The 21,489-nt window shown below is 41.9% G+C and overlaps 1 long non-coding RNA gene across 2 annotated transcripts in view; it reads left to right on the top strand.

Moving 5' to 3' along the window:
• Positions 1-1,879: 1,879 nt before the first annotated feature.
• Positions 1,880-21,489, top strand: part of LOC130606812 (uncharacterized) — a 48,447-nt gene continuing 28,837 nt past the window's right edge. Inside the window, exon 1 of one of the 2 annotated variants that reach the window (XR_008974062.1) lies at positions 1,880-2,038. This is a non-coding gene — a long non-coding RNA (uncharacterized LOC130606812). Of the gene's footprint in view, positions 2,039-11,399; positions 11,539-21,489 lie in introns of those variants that run through there. The other variant, XR_008974061.1, reaches the window with a different exon arrangement.

The following is a 21,489-nucleotide window of genomic DNA, read 5'->3' as shown; positions in this document are numbered from 1 at the left end:
AATAAATTAGTCACCAGCTTTTATTTATGTGCATCAAGCTTTTGATACGCATGTATATAAGGCCCCTCTGCTGCCGTGTGTATGCTGTGCTCATGGGGAGATATCTGGATGAGGGGGAAGGGGGCCAGCACTGCTGGGTGCCCCGGTTCGGGGAGGAGGGGATGACCTGGGCAGTCAAGGGAAAACAGGGGGCAAAGGGGAGCAAGTGGAGAAGGAAAGTGAGGAATGGGAAAGGAGAAGACAGCTGAGGCAGGGCAGGGGTCAGGAACAAGGTGTGAGAGGCAGCGAGGCCTGATAACGAGGAGCGGAGAAATTCTGAAACAGAACGTGGTGGGGGGGAAAGGCGCTTTTAAGAAAAGCAAATAATGATGCAGATAAAACATAAGGAAACAATATTAAGGCAACAGGCAAGCAGATAAGGAATGTAAGGCAAAAGGGGAAGATTCACAGAGAGTTCAGAGCAATGAAAAAAGAAACCAATTCAGAGATGAAACCCAAAACTATTTCAAGTATGGGGTATCCCACTTGTTGGGGCAGACTCCAGTTCTGACGCACAGACTGGCTGGGCCTAAGCTCTTCTCCCAGCTGCAGGTCCCACGAAAGGGAAGCACAGGCTTCGTCTTTGAGAAAGACATGACTGTAGAGAGGCAAATCTGTGTTTTCTGAGAATATTCACATATTATTTCTGAGGAGGGTGGGGACTTGAAGAGGGAATGAAAGGTACAAAGGTGTTAGCTGATGTTTGCTGGTACTCAGCAAAGCTCCTCTCTCTGCTGGTCTGTGTGAAGTTGCATTGTTAATACAGCAACTAAAGAGTACTAAAGGAGAAGCCCTTCCCCTTCATCAAAACACAGTTTAAATAGCAAAAGACAATTCCTAACAGAGTGGGTAATTTTAAAAAGGGATGGGGCTTTTCCCCTCCCTGAGGCTAGCACACTATGGCACTGTTGTGTAAAAAGACTTGCGGATGAAGTGAGAAAAACATGGGTCTATGGGCATATGCATAGGGGATAGCAGAGACCTTTGTACTGAGCTAGCTTTAAAGATCCTGCAAAGAGCAGAATTTACTCATAGCTCATGGCAAATGTTATCCTGCAAGTTAGCAGAAAGCTGTATCTGGGAGGTGGGGGAGGTAGCTGTAAGATGAGGTTATTCTGCTCTGTAAGGCTGTGTTAATAGCCGTTAAGGATCCTGTCATGTTGTAATTACTTTATGCACAGTGAATACTTGCACAGAGGCCTAACAGGCTCCTGCAGCCTGTACTGTGTAGGGACAGAGGCAGCACTGGAGGCACAGACATCAGCCACATCTGAGACTCTAAATGTTTAACCGTGTGCTTTGCTTTGAGAAGTCCTGGGGACAAGGCAGGTGCTTATGTGCAGCATATGTGCAGATGGCTTTGCAGAGTCAAGACCACTGTGCGTATTCTGCATGTGGTGCTGATGTGATGTGAAGTCATGGGAATACGACCAGTGACCAGAGTGAGGATTGCTCCAGCTCTGGACTTGTTGATACTCATAAACACTAAATGGAATTTTGGTCATCAACGGGATATAACATTGGCTCTCCTGTCAGTTCTCTTTTCCTTAAAATACGACTTTAGAAACTTCTTTTTCTTTACCTTATGCTGGTACTCAGTGAGATGGGACCTTTTCTGATACAGATTCCTGTATTTCAATATCAAAACTTGAAATGCATTCCTCTCAAGCTAAACAGAAGCAAAGCCTTTATGTGTTTTAGATGAGACTGGTGGGTTTGAGTCCAGTCCCAACCTGCAAATGAGACAGGATTTATTCAAGAGCATTAAGCTTGTATTACTGTGTATTTTTTAGAGGACTGTAAGTTGTTCCTTTATTTTTTCTTTCTCTCCTCAGATGCACATATATGAAATGGGTGTTTTCTGTCCTTATAGCAAGAGTGCTAGTTTCCATCAAGCCAATTAATGAATGGGAGGCGATGTTCAGTGTGAATACCAGGGGCTGCTATCTAATCGGAGAAGAGCTGGGGGCATTGCCTGCATCTTAGTACAAGTCGTCAGGTGGCATATTCACCAAGGAGTCTGCCAGCAGTTTGATTGACTTCATTACAGTTTATCATTATGTCTGCCTCCTTTTTTTTATTTCTACATTTAATCACCTAATATCATTTTTATCAGCTTGTCAGGGCGTGGGAGAGAGTGGTGGGGAATTTGTTCCACTTCCTCATAGTACATGTCTGTTTTGGTAAAACATTATGGCAAGTTTATGACTGTCCTACTTTAAAAAATAAGATCCAAGTGAACTATTTAAGCCTGTGAGTAACAAAACATCTAATTAGCATTAACTCTTAGCTGTAAAACTATCATAGGTTCTTCATTGCAAGATACATTTCTGTATCATTTGAGACACATAATGAACCAGTAACTGGTAGCCAGGTGGTTGGTTAAAAACTGCACCTTCCCAGCTCAAAACTTGCTTTTGATTGAATCATGTTATTGTCCCTATGATAAGACCTATCACATACTATTGGAGAACTGATTCCCAGTTCTAAGAGTATCTTCTTCTTCATTTAATAAGGCACCAAGCCAAACCACTCTTCATGCCTCTATAGCTTGGCCACCAGAAAAGAAGATGACTTCCCTATGTGCCATATGTGTATTCTGGATGTGGAAATGTGTTGCAGTTTCGGTGGAGAGCCAACAGTTGGTTAACTCGTATAAGATTTTAAGACAGCAGTTAATAGCGAGGTTGGAAACTGAAATTCTAGCTATTTAACATTTGCTGTGTATGCCATGCCTGGTTTTAGATGCTGTTCTTGCAGGGAAAGTGCATTCTTGCACGGACATCAATCTAGAAATAGCTGTTGTAAAAAAAACCAACCCCGACATAAAAAAAAATCCTGTAGGCTTCCAAGATACCCTTGCGTCCAGATATACTGTAACAGTGTGAATTTAGGATGATGCCATGCGTGCAGTGGTGTTCATCTTTTGGTTCAGAAAATGGCTAGTTCAGCCCATACAAAGGTGGTATGAAACAGTCATCACATCTCCTTGTTTGAGAAACTGCTTCTCAACAGTGACCCAAGTTTCACTGGAGGTTACTGTCTGAGAATAGATGGTATAAATCACACTTTCCCCACCTCCTCCTCTGCCAGCTCTCCTGTCTAGTGCCTGCATTCAGAAAATTGCCTCCATCCCAGAAGGTCAAGACAAGTGCTACCAGTGATGAGATCCTCTTCTATGGCATCTTCAGTACAGGTCCCCAGGAGACTGGACCTCTGCTGATTGTTCTCCAGATTACTGCATTTCTCTAACAGGCTTTAGTGTCTCAAAAATTCACTCCATTCCTGACCTTCTCAGATCTCTCAGCTGGCAGTTTTCCACAATGCCATCAAACTGGATGCTGTAACCTTTTAAAAAATGTTGTTAACGGAGGTTAAAATCACAGATGCATTTTAGGTTTGATTTCTCTTTTAGAAATTCCAAATTACGCCGCATATTGGAAAGGCCTGGTTTGGCTCGGAGCCATTCTGATAGATGTCATATTGCTAAACAAGATGGGCCTAGAAGTATGCCTAGATGTTTCCTTTTTTATTTCAAACAAATACAAGCAGTAGATTAACATTTGGCTGACCCTGGCGGCAATTGCTAAATGTAATGTTTAGAGCAATCTAACACCCTGGTACTCTGCGGTCCTCCACAGCGGAACGTTGTTTTCAAGCAGCTTTCCAAGTTTTACAAATCTGGGGTATTTCTACAACAGAAGCCTAACCCATGTACCAGCAGATCGAGAGCACCCAAACCGCATGGTCTGATAACATTATGGGGGTGTTTCTCGACCTGGTTGTGTGGACAACAGCAAAGTGCTCTGTAGCTGGCCGTTTGCTTGCAAGTAGTCGATTAAGAATCATACTTCTGTATCATTTATAAAGTTTCTGCACTGTATTGCCCCAAAACAGCTTTCAATGAGCAGGGAAGCCCACGCCAAAAAGCGTGTAAGCAAGCGATAGAGTCAAGTCACGTGAGAGAGAATGAAATTTTCATGTCTCATAAATGAAATATACATTAGGGACTCTCTCCAGCGACCTCCAGGTTCTGTAGTTTTTGGATCAGAGCTGAACACCTAAATCATGGAGCCACAGCGGCCTGTAACACATAGATGGCGGGTATTGCCTTGCTATGGGCCTGCGATGGTAAACAAATGGAACTAGTTTTGGAGAACTGCTATTGACAGTAAAATTCTAATTTTGCTCCAGCTCCCAGAACAGATGTACCTCAGAGTCCATAGACTGCAATACTTAACTGCAGCTACTCAGCTGTGACCTTCAGCCTCAGGCTCACTGCAATAAAATTTTCATGCAACCATATGGAAGAATATTTTAATAGAGATTTACTGTCAGTAACTGTCCCAAAGGAGCAAATAAGGAAGCTGTAACATATTGCGTACAGTAAATCAAGGGGACTTCAATGGAAAAACGAAACCTCCCTGAGGCAAGCATCTTTAAAATTACAGGCAACACTTTGTACAAATATGTGTACAAAGGACTAGATACGCACTCAGTTAAGCAACTCAAAATGGTTTTGATTTGAAGATATATTTATTAGAACTTATTTATTGTATTTGTAAGTGCTAATGGGGGAGGGGGTCATCTCGCCGGGCTCACCAGCAACTGCTGAGCAAGTTTTTGGCTTCATCGGGCGTGATGCGAAACAGGCAAAAGCAGAGAGCAGGAGGGAATGGGAGCGCCGAGACCATGAGTTCACATGGCAAATTGCATCTCCCAACAACCACAACTGCAGTGGTGCTCTCTTAGCCACTCTGACCATACTGAAGGATTTTTAGTTAAGAGCAATTAAGCTTTGCAATTGCTGGTTGCTTCCTGAAGCCTGGTGGAACTGTCAGGAAATGAAGGGGAAATTCCTGCTGGAGTGCTCAGTAGGAAGCAGGAAACACAAATGCTGTAGCTTTGGAAGCATGTCAGAGCTGTTCCCTGTTGGCAGTCCTCTGGGGAACTTCATGTGTGTAGACTGAATCTGAGAAGCACAAACGGGCAGAGGTCTGTCCATTTGGATGTGTTAAGAATTCACCTTTTAGGGCTTCATTCTCTTTCCCTTTTTCAGGAATTTCTACAACTGGATAAAGGCAAACTGGAATCTGAATTTCTCCTCTACTCTCACACTGCGCACACACTTGTTTCATTCCTCTAATGAAGCTAATAACATGACAAGGCAATAAATCAGGAGCAAGTAGATTAAATGCTCAGAGAGGTAGGACCGAGTTATCCTTTGTAATATTCGGTACTAAGCATCATGTAAAGAACAGCTTACGTGAAAACTTACAGGTGTATATTGAGCATACTGAATCATGAAGTATGTGATGAAAGACATAGCAAAGCCCAGGAAAAAAAAATAGCCAAGCAGTAGGATGCAGATCTGCCTTTCTGAAGGAAAAGTGGAGTATTGCATATGAGGGACACCTTCAAGCCCCAACAGCGAGATGATTGGCAAATATTAATGCAGTGTGAGGATTTCCCTGGGTTGCCATGGAAACCAGGTAACACACATATACATATACATATGCACATGCAAATTCATGTGGGCTGCCATTAGCAAGCAGTCCAAAAGCATCCTTTATCTGGTTCCTTGGCTCCAATTCAGTGGTGAACTCTGGTTATGAGGAGGCGATCACACCTGTCAAAGGCAAAAGTAGCACAGGGTCCCTGCCTTCTGACTGCCATTGCCTTCAGCTCCTAGTTCACTCTTTGTTGTTTCTGAATGCACGTGAGTGGATAAGACCACTATTGTGGTCACCAACCTCATACTCCAAACTCTCCCTTTTCACATGCATATTTTGGAGAGACGTGGGTGCAAATCTTAGTTTGGATAGGCCTTTCTTTACTCCAAAGTAAAAAAAAAAAAATGTTATTCTTTACTTGGGTACATCTTAGAGGGCAGAGGGCTTGAGGAGCATCCTTTGCTCAGGATGGCAGTAAGGACAAGCAGCTCTTGATGCAGGAGTGCTCTCCAAGCACTCTGTGCCAGGGAGCATTACTGTCTACTGCCTTGGATGGGTGAACAGGAGAAGTAGCAGGGGTGTATCTTGGTGTAAAACTGCAAAGAAAGGAGTTATAAACATGCCATAACTGTGTGCAGTTTTGGTGGTGAGACAAACATTGTAAGAGAGAATGAGGAAAAGCAAAACAAACCAAGGCATTTTCCATTTTGCAAATAAACGAGCTGTGTAAAAGAAACTGCACTTCATCCCCATGTTTTCCTAAATGGAGTCCTGTGCAAGACCCTTCATGTTGACTAAGTGCATGGTCCGAAGTGACCACTGGAAAGGAAAAAGCATGTTAAAACGGTCATTTCAGTATGGGCTCTGAAAGCACTGCTCCTCTCTGCCTGGTGCAATGACTCTGGAGGCTGCTGTTGTATCAGCAGCCTAGTTCCAGAAGAACTTTATGATTTCCAACAGCTATTTCAAAGGAAGGGCAGATTTTAACTTTAGAACATCTCATGCCTACTCTGGATAGCAATTAGAGATGTTTAAAATAAGGCGTTTTTACAAGAAGTGTTTTTAAATTGCTGTTTTCCATCTCTTTATTTGTACTTTGCAAATCATTCATTTCTGTGCTATAAAATAGGTTGGGTAGCAGTTCTGGGTCCCCTCCTTTGCTCCTCACATGTGTCTAATATGTAAGAAGTCCTCACTTTGCCTGAGTCTGAGCATTTCCATTTCACTGAACTCTTGCTGTGCTGTGAAACATCAGCTACAGGCAAAGGTCTGCCAGTATATATTGATTTTGTTTTCATTTATTTGTTGTTTGTGTTATTTGGTGGGGTGTTTTGGTATTAGCCATAGTGTCAGATTTGGACTAACCTAAGGAATCTATAAGGTGTTTTCCCCTTTTGCTTCCATGTACCTGTTTCCCTCTTGAAATGCTCTATTCAAAGAGCGCCCAAATGAGAGGATTATAAAAGTTTTGTTTTGCTGATCCACTGTTGATAGAGGCTTTTGAGGAAAGACAAATCACTGACAGGCTCTGAGCATCACAGAGATTGTCTCTTCTTAGCTCAGTACTGTTTAATCACCTGCAGGCATCCCAATTACCATAAGCAGAATTACTATCCCAATTAAGCAGCAGTCCTTGCCACTTGGTGTCATTAGGCTTAATTTGGTTCCTTGGGAAGTGTCCTGATTAAGTTGATTACCTGATTAAGTGGGTGTACTCTATATGATGGGCCTGATGCATCAGTGCTTTATGCCAGTTCTGCTTGTTGATTAAAGTGCTATTATGGCAGCGTAGAAATAGAGCAGTGCCAAGGTGAATCTGGCCCGCTGCTTTTAGCAGTCATTGTCCAAGCTTACAAATACTTTGCATTTCTAGCAGGAAGCCACTGGACACAAATCACTCCTGGGTTTAATTCTTCATTTTTGGAGGAAATGAAATTGGGATGAAATCAGACAGTTCTGCTTCTTGCGAGCAAAATAGTGAAATTGGCTGTCTTCAAGGGGGTGGCTGACATGGTGAAAATGGACTTGAGTAATACAAGATAGGAACATTTAGAATTTAAAGACAGGGAAAAAAGAAACCAACCTAGCAGCTCAGGTTGCTACTTTTGCACTGGTTTTCCATGCTGGAAAGTACTGGTGTAGCGTATCAGCCTATTTCTGCAATGAGCTAGAGACCTACTGCCTGAGAATACAGTCACAATTATGTTTTTAAATACTTTATATCTATTTGTTTTTCTTGGCTACCTCTGGGAATAACCTGGAGTGTCAGAATATTAGGAGCCATATTCATTCACTGGTTGACATTGTCAAAAGCAGCGACATCATAAGAGGGGTTAAGTAGGCATCACAAGAAAAAAGGAAGTTATTTCTGGCCAAGCCAGAAGTAAGAGGGAGCAGAAGTAAAACTCCTAAAGCAAAGTCTGGGAAGAGTTTCTTCTTAATTTCTATTTTAGGAATAAAAAACATGGAATACTTCTTAGGTGTGCCGTCTTTGAATGTAATTGTGATAAATGACAGTGCTCAAAATTTGCAGATTAATCTTTGAGCATTAACTCCATCCCTGATTAATACCTGTCATAGCATTCATCTTGCCTGCCTTTGAGCACGGTTGTTATAGAAGTTTATATGGGGATGTTGTGTCTCGGCTTCTTTCATAGCCAAGGAACTATGGGGTTGATCCAACCTGGTACAGATGCCTGTTTTAGGGTGAGGTGTCCTGTCACCTCATCCTAGTAAGTCTCCTCAGCTTGCTCAGAGGTTAATTATCTGTATTAATATCTAATACTGTAGGCACCCAGACTTGGCGAGGCGAATCAGACCCCCACTCTTTGTTGAGGTTGTGCGCTTGGGCTGCAGACATGCCCACTGCTTTCAGCAGAACATGTTGAGAGAAGAATCTGCCCATCTGCCGTGAGATGGAGGGGTAATATCTCTGCTTACTTTTATCTCTTGTCCCTTTCATCCAGAACATATTGCTTCAACTGAAGTTAATACAGCTATTGGCAATGATATGAGCATATTCGATTTTTTTTCCTCCCATTAGGTTTTCTTGGAGGACAGGAAGCAATTTTCCCTTCTGTCATGTCATTTATCTAAGGATAAAGGAGGAGGGATGCAAACCTGCATTAAACTATCTTTGCTAACAGAAATCAGTTGTCCAGTAATATCTGTTTGATCTGTCCAGCTGATGGAAGAGATACAGCACTAACTTAAGCTGATGCTATATTTTCCAGGCTGTTAGCCAGCTTTTATCCATATTTTGGTGCAAAAGGGGGTGTGTACAGCAGAAGGGCAGAAAGAAGGCGGCTTGCCCAGAAGGCTCATCAGAGCAGCAGCCTAGTTTAGGTGCTTTGAAAGCCTAAATGTGATGGATGTGGTAGCAGTAGATACTCTCCATTTAAAAGATTTTGAAATAGTGCACAGCTGTCGTAGTACCTGTGTCTTTCCTTCTTACCCAACCTTCTCTAAAGTCATTCATCCCTAATAGTCAGTCCTTCATGAGGACTGTTTAGGGAATGGAGGGGTTTCTGCCTTCATTTGTCAGACAATTTCCAGGGACCCTTCTTGTAGCCAGCATAGTCTAGCTGACTTCTGAGGTTGGTTTGGTCTGTGCTGCAAAGTGGCTGATCCCAACAGGACAACCTTTCCCTACATATTTTCTCTTGTGTTTACGATAGCTTCTTCAAATCAGATATTCTACCCAGACCACAGGAAGTGAAAATACCGATTTGGACAACAGCCTCCAAAAATGCCTTTAGAAGTATGTGAACCTGTGAGATAGAGGTTTATTTCATTAACTGAACAACATTTAAATCTCCTTCTCTGGTTAATTCAATCCGCCCCTGTTCCAATCAGGAGGGTAAACAGTCTGAGCTCAGGAAATGATTCTGAACCTTGTTTGTAAGCTCTCATGGGCCAGATTGAAAACGGGGGAACCCTCACATGGAATTGGGCTGATACACCGCAGCTGGAGAATCTGGCTCTTTGTACTGACATCCCCTATGTGTGTACATTCAGCTGCTGAGACCTGAGCATGTGCAGTGCATTATTTCCTCCATCTTCACAATCTGGCAAGAAACTGTAGTGCCCTGAAAGGTTACACATGTGGCTATAAAGCTTGCGTGGATACTTGCTCAGCTGCATGCGTCACAGCTACATGAGCCTGGCTCCTCCTTGGAGTTGAGTGAAGGAGGGGTAGGGCTTTCTACCAGTGGATGCACCTTTAAAATAAGAACATAAACACCCACTGTAGTGTAGGAGTCCCCAAGCAAGCTATAATGTGGGCAAGTGGGCCATGTTCTGTAGCCAGAGATGCATATGGGAGTGTTTCCTGCTTGCACAGCCAGCTGCCTTTGGCTGCGCAGGCTGAATGCACAGCTTGTAGATTTTGCCACACATGCCTCAACTTGGCTTTTGCTAAATATTAGGCATAAACCATTTATTTATTATGCCTCTTTGTTTCTTGTTCCTGAAGGTATAATCCCTTTCCACAGACATCAGCAGTGATATTCCCATTTGCATCAGCAGGGCAGGGACAGGCAAAAGTTGCCACCATCGCTCTCCCAAGTGTGTCTGCTCCCTGAGTAATCAGGGATCTGTTCCTTGTTCCCTGCATGTGCTTCGTGTTCAAGGTCTGTTGTTTAGCTTTGACTGGACAAACAGGCTATGAAGTGTCAATTGTCTTTGACTGGATAAACAAGGCATTTAGGAGCAGGCATCTAGTTTGAATATTCATGGCCAGTGTACTTAGAACTCTTTCTACGTGAGTTCTTCAGGGCTTCATTAGGGGTTATTCCCTCTGAAAGCACAGTTCCCTAGAACACTAACAGGAAGAAAACATGAAAAAGGTGAAAACGTAATTGAATCCAATTCCTTTAAAACTGGATGAATGAATATTGCTGTAAAGTATTTGCAGTAACCTCCCAGATGTCTCTCTTAGACTTTGGATGAACTTGGCTCAGAAGTACCTTTTCTTTTCCTTTTTTTTTTTTAGATTTTGCTTTTTATTAAGCTTTTGAACAACATTTTACAACCAGTAATAAAAAGGAATATTAAATCTCATGCAATCTTTCATAGCCGATAAAGAAAAGTGTGCTGTATCTTCTAATATATCACACTCTCCTGGAAAGCTTTTGTACCTTAGAACTGGAATGGGCCTGACTCCCCCATATTAAGTACTTCCCTGCAATTTGTGGGGTAGGAGTTTTAGGTTTGTTAATGTGTATTTCTGCAGCACAACCAGAATCCTCTGTGCTCTGTCATGTATTTGAAAGATGGGATAAATCATTAGGATGTGTCCTAGGAGATTTGCACCCATTACAGACCTTGGAAACTTCATGAGAGGAGCTCATCTCTGAGAGTTCTTGTCTTGCTGAGGTCAGAATCCTGCAAGAACATGGCTATTCTAAAGAACTAAATGTGAACCCGATGTTAGCACTGATTTAATCTTGCTCATAAACTTAAAACTTGAGCCAAAACCTCTCTGCATGTGGATAGCAGGGATGACAGGTTGATGGATCTGAAACTTTAAGTGTTGTGTACAATTGGGATTGCTAAGCAGGATGAGAGACGTGTAGAACCTTGGATAGTCCTGTAAGGATATATAAACCCTTCACAGGCTTGTCAGATGAAGAGCAAATATGGATTTATGTGTTAGGATGAAGGAAACTGGAACCTTCCTACTGGTGAAGGTTAGGAAACCTCTTGCATTCTCTCCAATGAACTGCATGCCTGCATAAGCCAAGGGGATTCACAATCGATGTTCTGCCTGCCAGGAACCGCAGCCTTCAGAGAGTGCAAGTGGCTCTGGGAGATCCCTGAAAAAGAATGAGACCTTCATGTAGGAAAGGGTATTTTTAGTGATTGTTTGTTTGTTTTTACAGTTAAAGGAAATGAAACCAAACTTTCTTTGTGTATTAGTCTGTGCTAATTATTGCTGTTAATAGAACTGTGAGCCCTCAAGGCCCCAAACATGCAAAGACTAGTGCTGCTGTTTTGCGTGCCCATTGAATCCAGAACTGACAAACAACTGCTTGCAAAGTTAAAGGTGTATATCTTTGCAGGATGTGGGCATGAGAAGGGGTTTGGAATCATCGTTGTTTTAAGATCCCAAAAAAAAAACAAGGGCTGGTGGAAAAGATCAAAGTAATTCTCTTCATTCAAGCATGATTCCTGATCAGTTGCTGTCTTCGAGGCTTTCTAGTTAAGCCTTGTACAGGAGAAAATAGTAAGGAATCACAAGCAAATGACAAAATCAATCAAAGGCAGGAAAGAAAAACAACCTCCTTATTTATGATAAGTATCAGTTCTGTTTCCTCTGTGTTGGCTTTATCCGCAGCCTGCTGTAATCAATTATATCTTCCTCTTGACTTGGAAGCATTCTGGGAGAAAGCCTGTGGCTGCTGATGATTGTTTTAAACTGAATCTCTGAGCAAGCTGCATTGGGCTGTAGCACAGCAGTCCTGGACCTCATGCTGCACATGGTGTCCTGCAATAATCGTTGCCCAGGTCCGCTACTGGTGCAGCTGCATAGTCACGGTGTGCTGCCAAGGCTGTGCTGTTCTGCAGAAACATCTTCTTGTGCTAATCCATCTGTACCACTTCTGGTTCCAAGGGAAATGTACAGTGAAGCATCTCGGGAAGCATTAATACCACCAGTCTCTTCATAAGCTACAACTTAAAGGGCAGTTACTGCCAAGAAGTGAACACACCTACGTTGCAGTGGGGTTTTGGCTAAACAGTCTAGACAGGCTGGTTGAGAAATGATTTGTTTTCTTCTCTTTTAAATCCTCTTTAGCACCACCCCACCATGCACAAGCGCACACAACTGGTCATGACAGTGTTTTGACCCTGCTGTTGCAAAGGCAAGGAAAAACGCAATTGGTTTTGGTTAATACTTGTTGTTTAGTTTCATAGAGAACTGCCAGTTTTAAATGACTACAGAGAAGAGATTCCTTTAAAAAGAGATGGAGAGATTAAAATGTGAATAGAAGCATTTTGCAAAAGGAAATGTAAAGTTTTTTGGGGAAAAAATTTCAACTTGCTATATTTTGCTGTATAAGGGGAGACAGGCAACTCTGCACAGTGGTTCTTCCAGTTGATGTTATAATACCTACATGTGGAACAAATCTTTTAAAGTCTCTGGATGAAACTCTTGGAGAAAAACACATGAAATCTAAGGAGCAAAACTGGTTGGAAGAGACATTATGCCTTATGCAGAGAATAAAGTAGTTGTCGAGGCTTCCAAGAATCATTGTGGACTTCCTCCTGACTGTTTAGGTGAAATATGAAACTGGGATGTTTAGGCGCTTACACTGGAGGTAATCATCTTGTGTGTTTCAGAACCATTAACTAGGCTGGGATTTCCAGTGATGTCCAGGTTTGCTAGGTGCCCAACCTCAATGAAAATTCCCTTTGAAAACTATGGAGGAGGTGGGTGGTAATGAGGGTCAAAGTATTTGTGGCCCTAATAGCATCTCACAAGTAAAGTTGGAGTATTACATTGGAGTATTACACAAAAGGAGAACTTCACTGCCTTTGATGAAAGTGTGTATTATGAACTTTATAAGGAACCCCCAAAGCTTGAATGAGATGTCTCATGCTTCATTCTATTTTGGAGTTCAACATTTGAGAGATGGGCTTAAGAGAGGCCACCGTTGTAGTCCTGTTTGTCATCTGCTGGGACCAGGTGGAAAGCAGATAAGAGGATTTTCAAAAGGTATATAGAGCCTAACTCAGAGATTTGTAATTCTTTCTCTAGAAGTGAAAGCACTTCCCACAGAACTTTAAAATATTTTATGATAAATTGAAAAACTGCTCAGGCATAGTGAGCCTTTAAATACAACCCTCACACCATGTTCTTATTTATGTAAGACCAGGTCATCCTGATTAAGAGAGTGATAGTGTTAAGAATAGGAACAGTGACTTGTAAAGAACACTGAGGCTGCATCACAGACCTGTTCTTCTGAAACATAAATTTTCATTACAAAAATACAGTGCTTTCTTTGCAAGGAGCCGTAGAGCGCTTTAAAAGGCTAATGACATTATTGGTAGGTGATACATTTTGCAAATAGAAGACAAGGAAGAGAAAACATAATTTCCTCTAAATTTAGCATAAATTCTATTACCTCTGTTATTGTCCCATAGGCCAATGGCACAGCTTTCCTAAAGCATCTGCTTCCTAGATTATAAGGTACGGTTTGTTCTTTCAGAGTCCTGTATTGTTTCTATGGAGATGAGTGCAAACGCATAGCTCTTCATGCCTATATAGGGCTTATGAGTTATAAAATAAAAAAGGAATGGGAAGTTGGGTATCTGCATATATACTTGGGTAGCAGTAATGTGGAATCCAGTGTGGATTGGCAACTGTGAAAACGTGCTTCATGCTTAGGTTCAGGGAGGTGAGTGCCATGCTCCTGTGTTTAGAAAACCTTGGCCGGAGTCTGCAAGTTACTTACTGATTAGTTGTATTTTATCTTGATTCCCACCTCTTATTTCCTTCTAGTTAAGAGAACTCTTGCAGTTAATCACAGCAAGATTTTTAGACATCAATGGTGAGGATTTGGTGGTGCTGGGCACCTACTGAGTAAAAACCTTTTCCCGTGTTTCTAGACAGGTACTGAATAGATCAGATCAGGATTAGGAAGTGGTTATGTTCATATTGCAGAGAGGAGGCACAGGTACAAATAGGTTACACGGCATTTTGTCCAGACCCTCTGACAGAACTGGAAACTGAACACAGACCCTATTTTCTTGTTTGAGGTCTGTAACCCCAGAGCAGCTCTTCCACCTTCATCTCTCTCACAGGTTTTATTAGCATGCAGCTGGACCGTGGCATCCCAGTTACTCATGGTAATTATTCAGCAACGTCTTGCAGGACTTGGGTGCTGGAAGTATTAGATCTATTCTACATAATTTATATAATTTACTTGTGAAAGTCAGAAGGGAAAAGGAGCCCCTAAGTTTTGATTAGACACTAAATTCATTATTTCACATTAGAATTGCCTTCACCAGAGGACCAAGGATACTTATTTGATTCAGTAACAAGAGCTCCAAAGGGTACTAATTTAGTAAGACTATTGACTGTTCATTACTCTGATGTTGCTCAAATAGCTGAGAGCATGTGTGGTGTTTAATGTGATCTTAAACATTACTATCTACGGTAAATCAGAAACAGGGCACAAGTGCTATAGCTGCTGTTTAATGATGTATGAAAAAGCTGCCTGGTAAAGTGCACCATTAAGAAAAGCTAAAACCAGTGCTGAACAAAGACCCGATGAAATATTGATACCTTTGCAGCCAGTACGATTTCTTCTTACTTGGAAAGTGACTGAAGTCTGGTTTTCAGGAAAATCACACTTAACTTGAGCAAAGCAATGCAATCAGATGCATGGGAGAAAAATATCTACTGGGGCGAGAGAACAAAGAAAAATAATACAGTTAGTCTTCTATACATCAATGTTTAGTTTAAAATCAGGAAGACTTCCAGTTCTGCCATTATTCCCTTTCCATTAAACTACCAAACCTCTCCCACTGCATCCCCAACTCTTTCCTCTTTCTTGGAGAAAGAATCCAATTAAATCCAATTATTATTATTAATCCAATTATTATTATTATTAATCCAATTGAAGAAAAAAAAATAAGACAGTCCTTTTTAAAGGATGAACTAAAGGATGTAAACTTCATCCAACCTTTAAAGAGTGTAAAAAGACTGATGTTCAGGGGAGCTCTCCCTGATCAGATGCCATCATTGCCAGACCTTCCCTCAGAGATTCTCAGGAAAAGCATCACTTTTCTGCAGTGGACTTGCATGTTCTTAGCAGGGAGGAGGATGCTCCTCTGTGCATGTATATCCAAGAGAATGGCTTTTTCAGCACTGTCATGAGCACTGTTATTTACAAATGTGCATCCATTTGCCAGTATTTTGACGTAAAGCTAGTGTTCCTGACACCGGGAACAGTGGCTTCATTTCTTTTAACCTAGGGAATCACCTCTTCAGCTCTTTGTGAATCAGGGCTCAAACGTGTGCAAATTGGGCTATTTTTGTTTTACTTTTCTCTTGCTTTTTTCAATTCCCATCCTTTCCACCAAGCTTGCGGTAACCAGGGCTGTGGTAGGTCAGTGCTGTCTCAAGGGTCTTGTGCACAGGGGTACGATGGAAGCTTTTAGAAATCAGGGTCCTGTCATAATTGTGGAAGCTGGCATGGATTGCAGTACATGTGCTTAGTGGTTAGAGCACCTCTCTCACACCAGTGCCTTCTGTAGTTTGTGGTGAAAACCTGAAGTTCCTCTTGTCTGACAGCTGCAAGTGGGCTTTGCTGGTCCATAGATCCCACTATGCAGCTCTTTCAACCTAGAAAGAAGTAAATACAAAACCAAGAAGGCACCCAGAAATGGTCAAAGCAGGGAGTTTGAAAAGACAAGACAAAAAGGAAGTGCTTTTTCACACAACACATAATGAAATTGTGCTACTCATCAGCACAGGATGCTGAAGAGACCTGAAGAATAAATTCATTCAAGATAAATAAAATAATGGGATTAGGCAACCTTATTAGAAGAGGTCTACTGGTGGTTATTAATGATGTAGGTGGAATCTCCAGGTCAGGAAATCCTGGAGCCATTGATTTTAGGAAACAAGACAATGTAACCAGGAATGAATTGTGCTTTCCTGGCCCCATTTTTTTCCCTGGGTTTCTATTACTGAGGCATTCCAGGGCAGCTACCAGGCCAAGGGACCTCAGGCTGAAGCAGAGCAGCCCTTCTGCTGGAAATGGCCTTAAACTACGAGCTTAATTCAGTCCATCTGAAACCCACAGGTCTCTTCTGCTCTGAGGGTGAGGTTGCCATCTGCACTGAGGACAAAACAAGAGGTTGGGTGTTCAGAATTTGTCTGCTGAGAGCCTTTGCTGTAAGCAAGATCTCAGTGGTTGCTCCAGATTTCTTAAACTGGGGGAATAAAGGCTGGATGCATGGTTATTAATGTGCAGTGTGGGCTCCCTCCACTCTGTTGCTGCAAGAGGCCGTGCATAGATCTGCCTGCTCAATATATACAGTAAGGGTACACAGTATGTACACGTGCACGTATATATGCTGACTCTGGCAGATGAGCAGAAAGAAGGAAATATCAAGAATCATGTGCTCCAGCAGCATTTCAAGTCACTTGGAACTCCAGCACACCTTCTTTTACATGTGGGTGTTTTGAAACTAATGAATAAAAGGGATTTTGGAGATAATTGCTGTAGATCTGTGGTATTGTGCAAGGAAGTGCCCTGAAGAAAGACCCTGAGACAGGCGGCTCAGATTGTAATTAACTCACAAAGAGCAGGTGAGGGCAGGGACAAGCCTCCAGCCTTCTCCCTGTTCTCGTTAAACAAAGACCACCTTTACAAATATGTGTGTATTAGAGCCTTTGGTCTGCAAATTTCTCTCTTGCTCACACCATCATAAAAGATTCAGAGGGCTGTATCTTTTTGATTACTAATTTATGCTGTTTACAGACTGGGTAAGGGGAAAAGAAGAAAAGCTCTGAAAACTCCAGGAGCTGTGCTTTGCCGTTACAAGAAACCAGCATTCTTTGGACAATGTTGTTCATCCTGAGATGGGATTTTGTTTAGCTGGAGAGGAAGGATCAGCCTGAAAGCAAGATGTTCTCTGCTGAGGTAGGGCCCAGTTCAGCAAAGCAGGTTCCCAAGAAAAGAATGGCAGGCATGAATGGTAATGATGCCAGGTTTGGGGAATATGAACTGAAGAAGACCCAACGTGAGGACAAGGGCTCCTGGAGACACTGGATTCACTCCAAATCGTGGGAAAGGCTCACGTTCTTCTCTGGCTACCTTCTAAGGTCTTCTTCCTTAAACCAACCTGAGGTTGGCCAGGAACAAAACAACCCCTTTCACCTAATATGCCAGAGCCATGATGTCCCACTTGTTTTCTGACCTCTGGGACATAGTGTTTTTCTACTTGAGGTGTGTGCCTGCCAGCATCTAGTAGCAGGGTGACGTTTCACTCTTGCCCTGCTGTGAGGCTGCAAGTACGGTACCACTCTCATCATCTGCTCTGCGCTGCTGTAAACTCTGATTTTCATTTTTCAATACCAAGCCCTGATTTTCATCAAGGTGTGCAAGGAATGTAGGTCCAGGCCCTTCATGAGACCCATCTGGGACCCCTGCAACTTCCATTTTTTTCCTTATTGCTCTTTTTCCTTTCCATTAACCTAGCAGAAACCTGGCTTTCCTCCTCCACAGCAATGCAATCAGCACATTGAAGAGCTACACATTATAATCCCTTTGCATCTTTTTCCCGGATTTCTTAAGCTCATTTGTTCATCTAAATATGTGAGCAAACCTTTTCCTCCCTTGCTTTGAGTGGATCCAGACACCCTTAAATTAATACAAAAAATGGCATTGGGGTGCTGTCACTACTTGAGAAAACCCAGAGGAATCAAATTAAGTCCATCAGTGGCCCTCATTCACACATTTGTGGGAAGGTTCAGCACCATAACTGAAAGGTGGAGTCCTGGTATGTCATCTTCTCTTCTTAAAAATGCACTGTAGTGATTTGATAAATCACAAGGATCTCTGCCTCTGAAACAAAGAAATGGGAGATGCTCTTTTGCTGGCGATGTACAATAGGATCCACAGCAAGCTGGTTGAGGATGCCCCTGTTAGGCATGTAAATAGCTGCACTGAGATCACTTGCTTAAGGTAAAGCATGAACTCTGACTAAACTGGGGCTCAGAGAAAGCATTATGGCAAGGTGTTTCCAAGAGAAAGGAAAGAATAAAATCAGGGTCATCCTTTAAAATATTGGTGCCCATGCGACAAACATCATTTAGGGTGCAGAATAGTGCAGAATATAGGTTTCTGTTAGCATGTAAGTTGGCTCAGCTACTAATTGTATCTGTAGTTTTCTTCATTTGTACACACACAGTCTGCACATTGCTTTTAAAATGTATCCCCAGTTCCGTTCTCTTAACCTGCAAGGAGTTTCAGCTGATGACTGCAAGACCAGCTCCATCACCAGTTCACTTGTCTTCTTAGAAATCAAAAGAGCTTAGAGGGACATTATACTGAAAGGAACATCTGCAGAAGGAGGGGGAAAGGAGCTGTTGTAAGTAGATCTTTTAGTTGCTTTTCTAAAAGTTTAACAGGATTCAGTGGTCAGGCCTGAAGATTTGCAACCCACCTCCAAAACGTGCCAGTGCCCAGGCACCCGCACGCACACAAATCCACCAGTAACGCCAACACATGCTTTTCTAGTTCAGAATAACCTTCTTCCCTGAAGGGCCACGTGCATAAAGTGCCAGTACATAACGGCTCATGTAACTGAATTTTAAACTCCTGAAAATAGCAGCTTAGATTGGAAGTGCTGACATAGGCTTAGTGACAGCAGTGCCAATTTAACAGTTGTATGCACTATGGAGTGTTCTTGCAACATTCCTCATTTGAAAGACAATCTGTGCGTGGTACAGACTAGTAAGGTTTAAAAAAAAAATAGAAATAGGGGAGGGAAAAAAAAAACCCAACTGTGGTCTTGGCTGACAAACTCTGTCAACCAATGCAATCTGTGCTCCTGATGTTTACTGCTTGAAGCTAAATAGGGTATTTAGCCAAATTTCAATTCCTGCTACAAATAAAGCTCAATTTGTGTGTGTGTGCGTGTGTGTGTGTGAGATGATTGCTCATTTAAATGACAACTTTATATATGATAATTACAGTCATTAATGAAGACACACTTACTTTACTATAGATTATAAGGATAAAAGAAGATCGCCCAAGAATCACATTCTGGTATAGACTAGAGTCAATAAGAAAATTAGTCCAAATACTATCCGGAAAATTGTTCTTAAATAATGCCCTAAAGGTTAAAGGAACAATGGGTGTAAATTCAATGGAAGAAATGTTAAAAACACACTAGAGGTCACTGTTGCTACTTGAGCAAAAGCTTTTTCAGCTTCCTTGTAGTTTGAGACGCTAAAGTTCAAACATTTCAGCAGGAAAAAAAGTACTTCTGTTTCTATATATTTCAAAGCATGTACAGTTTGATATCCTGAAAAAATAAACAGTACATTGATAGGGAACGGATGGTCGTGCTATGATTGTGGAAATGGTATGTACATGTGAAGAACTTGGAGTCATAGGACAATACAGTTCTATTTTGTGCAGCATCTTTCATACAAATGGCATCCCCAAACACTTTATAGCTTGTAGCATTAAATAATATAGCTTTAAATTACAGAGATAAATAATCAGTGGGAGAGAAATTAAATGTTATGGGCAAGGGACAAAAGAAATGTTAGATATCTGAAAGCTGTGTGAAGGCATGAATTGCAAATCAGAGCCAAAGATAAATGAGGAAGACAAACAATTAAGTCTTGTAATGCAGGAGAAAATACCTCAGTCTTCCCAAATTATTCATGAGCTGGGTATTAAAAGGGAAGCAATCGTTTTATATCATAAATATAGTCCTATGCCTAAATGTATTTATAAATATATATGTGTGTCTGGTGTATATGTATCTGAAGAAGAAATTCCTCTGAATCCCCAAGGGTGTAGACACTCACTATAAAAGCAGGACTAGACCATGGCATGTTGCATTTGTTACAGCCTTCAGCAATTAAAAAGGGGTGGATTTAAAGGAACATTTTTACTCATTGATCTGGAGAATAAAATCATACACTTCATATAATAGGGATATTACCATGGACTTCAAAAGCAGGAGGTAAAGCATTCCTGCAGAATGCAATACGTTGGGTTCTTGGTTGCCTCTTGAATGCCATTAAATTTCAGCAGACAATCAGTTTCTCTGACAGCTGAAGGAATTAAACTACCAGTGTACATAATACTGGTATTATGTGCCAGTGTGTGGGAATGTAGGTGGGTTGAGTACTTTCAAAGATTATCATTTTGTGTTCAATCTTCAAGCTCTAATTAGCACCTCACCTTTCAGAGCTGCCACTGAATTGGTCATGGGTTTAGGGGTTGCCCAGTGACAGTTGCTGTATCTGGTGAGTCCCTTACCTGCTGAGGTCATTAGGATCAGAATTTTCAGCTCCATGGGAACAGTGTAAGAGCATGGGATACTTTTCCAGCCTTCCCTCAGTCTTTTTGAAACCATGTGGATTTTACCTCCATATACTTGTTGTCTTGCAAGCAAGGAACTCAAGAATTATTATCTCATAACTCATTTTTAGTGAGAAAGGATATCTTTTGCAAGTTATCTCTTGTCTTATTGTCCCTTTTGTCTGTATGCCTGGGATTTTCAGGTATCTGCCAGCCCACTCAGTGACTGCATTGGCTGGCTGCAGGATATCTGGGCAGTTGGCCACTGCTACAGTCACACAGATCAGCTGTGTTATCTCATATTTGTTTGTGGCCTGTCACCACTCAGTTCTGGGGGTCTTCATATGTTGGCAGCTCAGGATTATCTCCAAAACGCAGCACAATTACAGAACTGGGGAAGCAGCAGCAAGAATTTATATGCATGTGTTCTGTATGTATACAATATCAGTTTATAGATTTAATACAAGTCAGGGCCATGTTAAAGCCTCAGGCTGTTCTGTCTTTTTTTCCCAGAGTTGTAATAGTTTATTTATTTTTGCTGAGCCAGTTCCTTCGTATAGGGTTAGGCATGGCCCTATCTGTTCATGTAACTCCACCCAGACCTGTAATATGTTCTATTTAGACATCTAAAGCATTCCCAGGTACTAAGGCAGCTTTATTCTTTAAAAGTGAAGTTTCTTTGGGTGAGGATAGCTTAGCTGCTGCTGAGGGACATTGGGCCAATGCAGTCAGTTTTCTGCAGTGATATTTCTGTGGCTGTAATTTTCCCTTTGGCCATCTTTGAACTGAGGAATGCTCTTCATTCTAGACCAAGCAATGTTAATGAGGGAAGCTGGAGTGGAAAACTGGGGAAGTCACCCAAAACGGTGCATACAAGCTGGGGTGTTCAGTCCTGGGTGCCCAGTCTGTGGCACCTCGGGGAGATCTTTATTTTGAGA

The sequence above is a fragment of the Pezoporus wallicus genome, unplaced genomic scaffold (assembly GCF_028554395.1).
Source record: "Pezoporus wallicus isolate ANWC-B61680 ecotype Strahan unplaced genomic scaffold, APGP_CSIRO_Pwel_v1 contig_4191, whole genome shotgun sequence".
Classification (NCBI taxonomy): domain Eukaryota; kingdom Metazoa; phylum Chordata; class Aves; order Psittaciformes; family Psittacidae; genus Pezoporus; species Pezoporus wallicus.
Note: the sequence above shows the minus strand (reverse complement) of the source record. Positions and strands in the feature narration are given on the sequence as shown.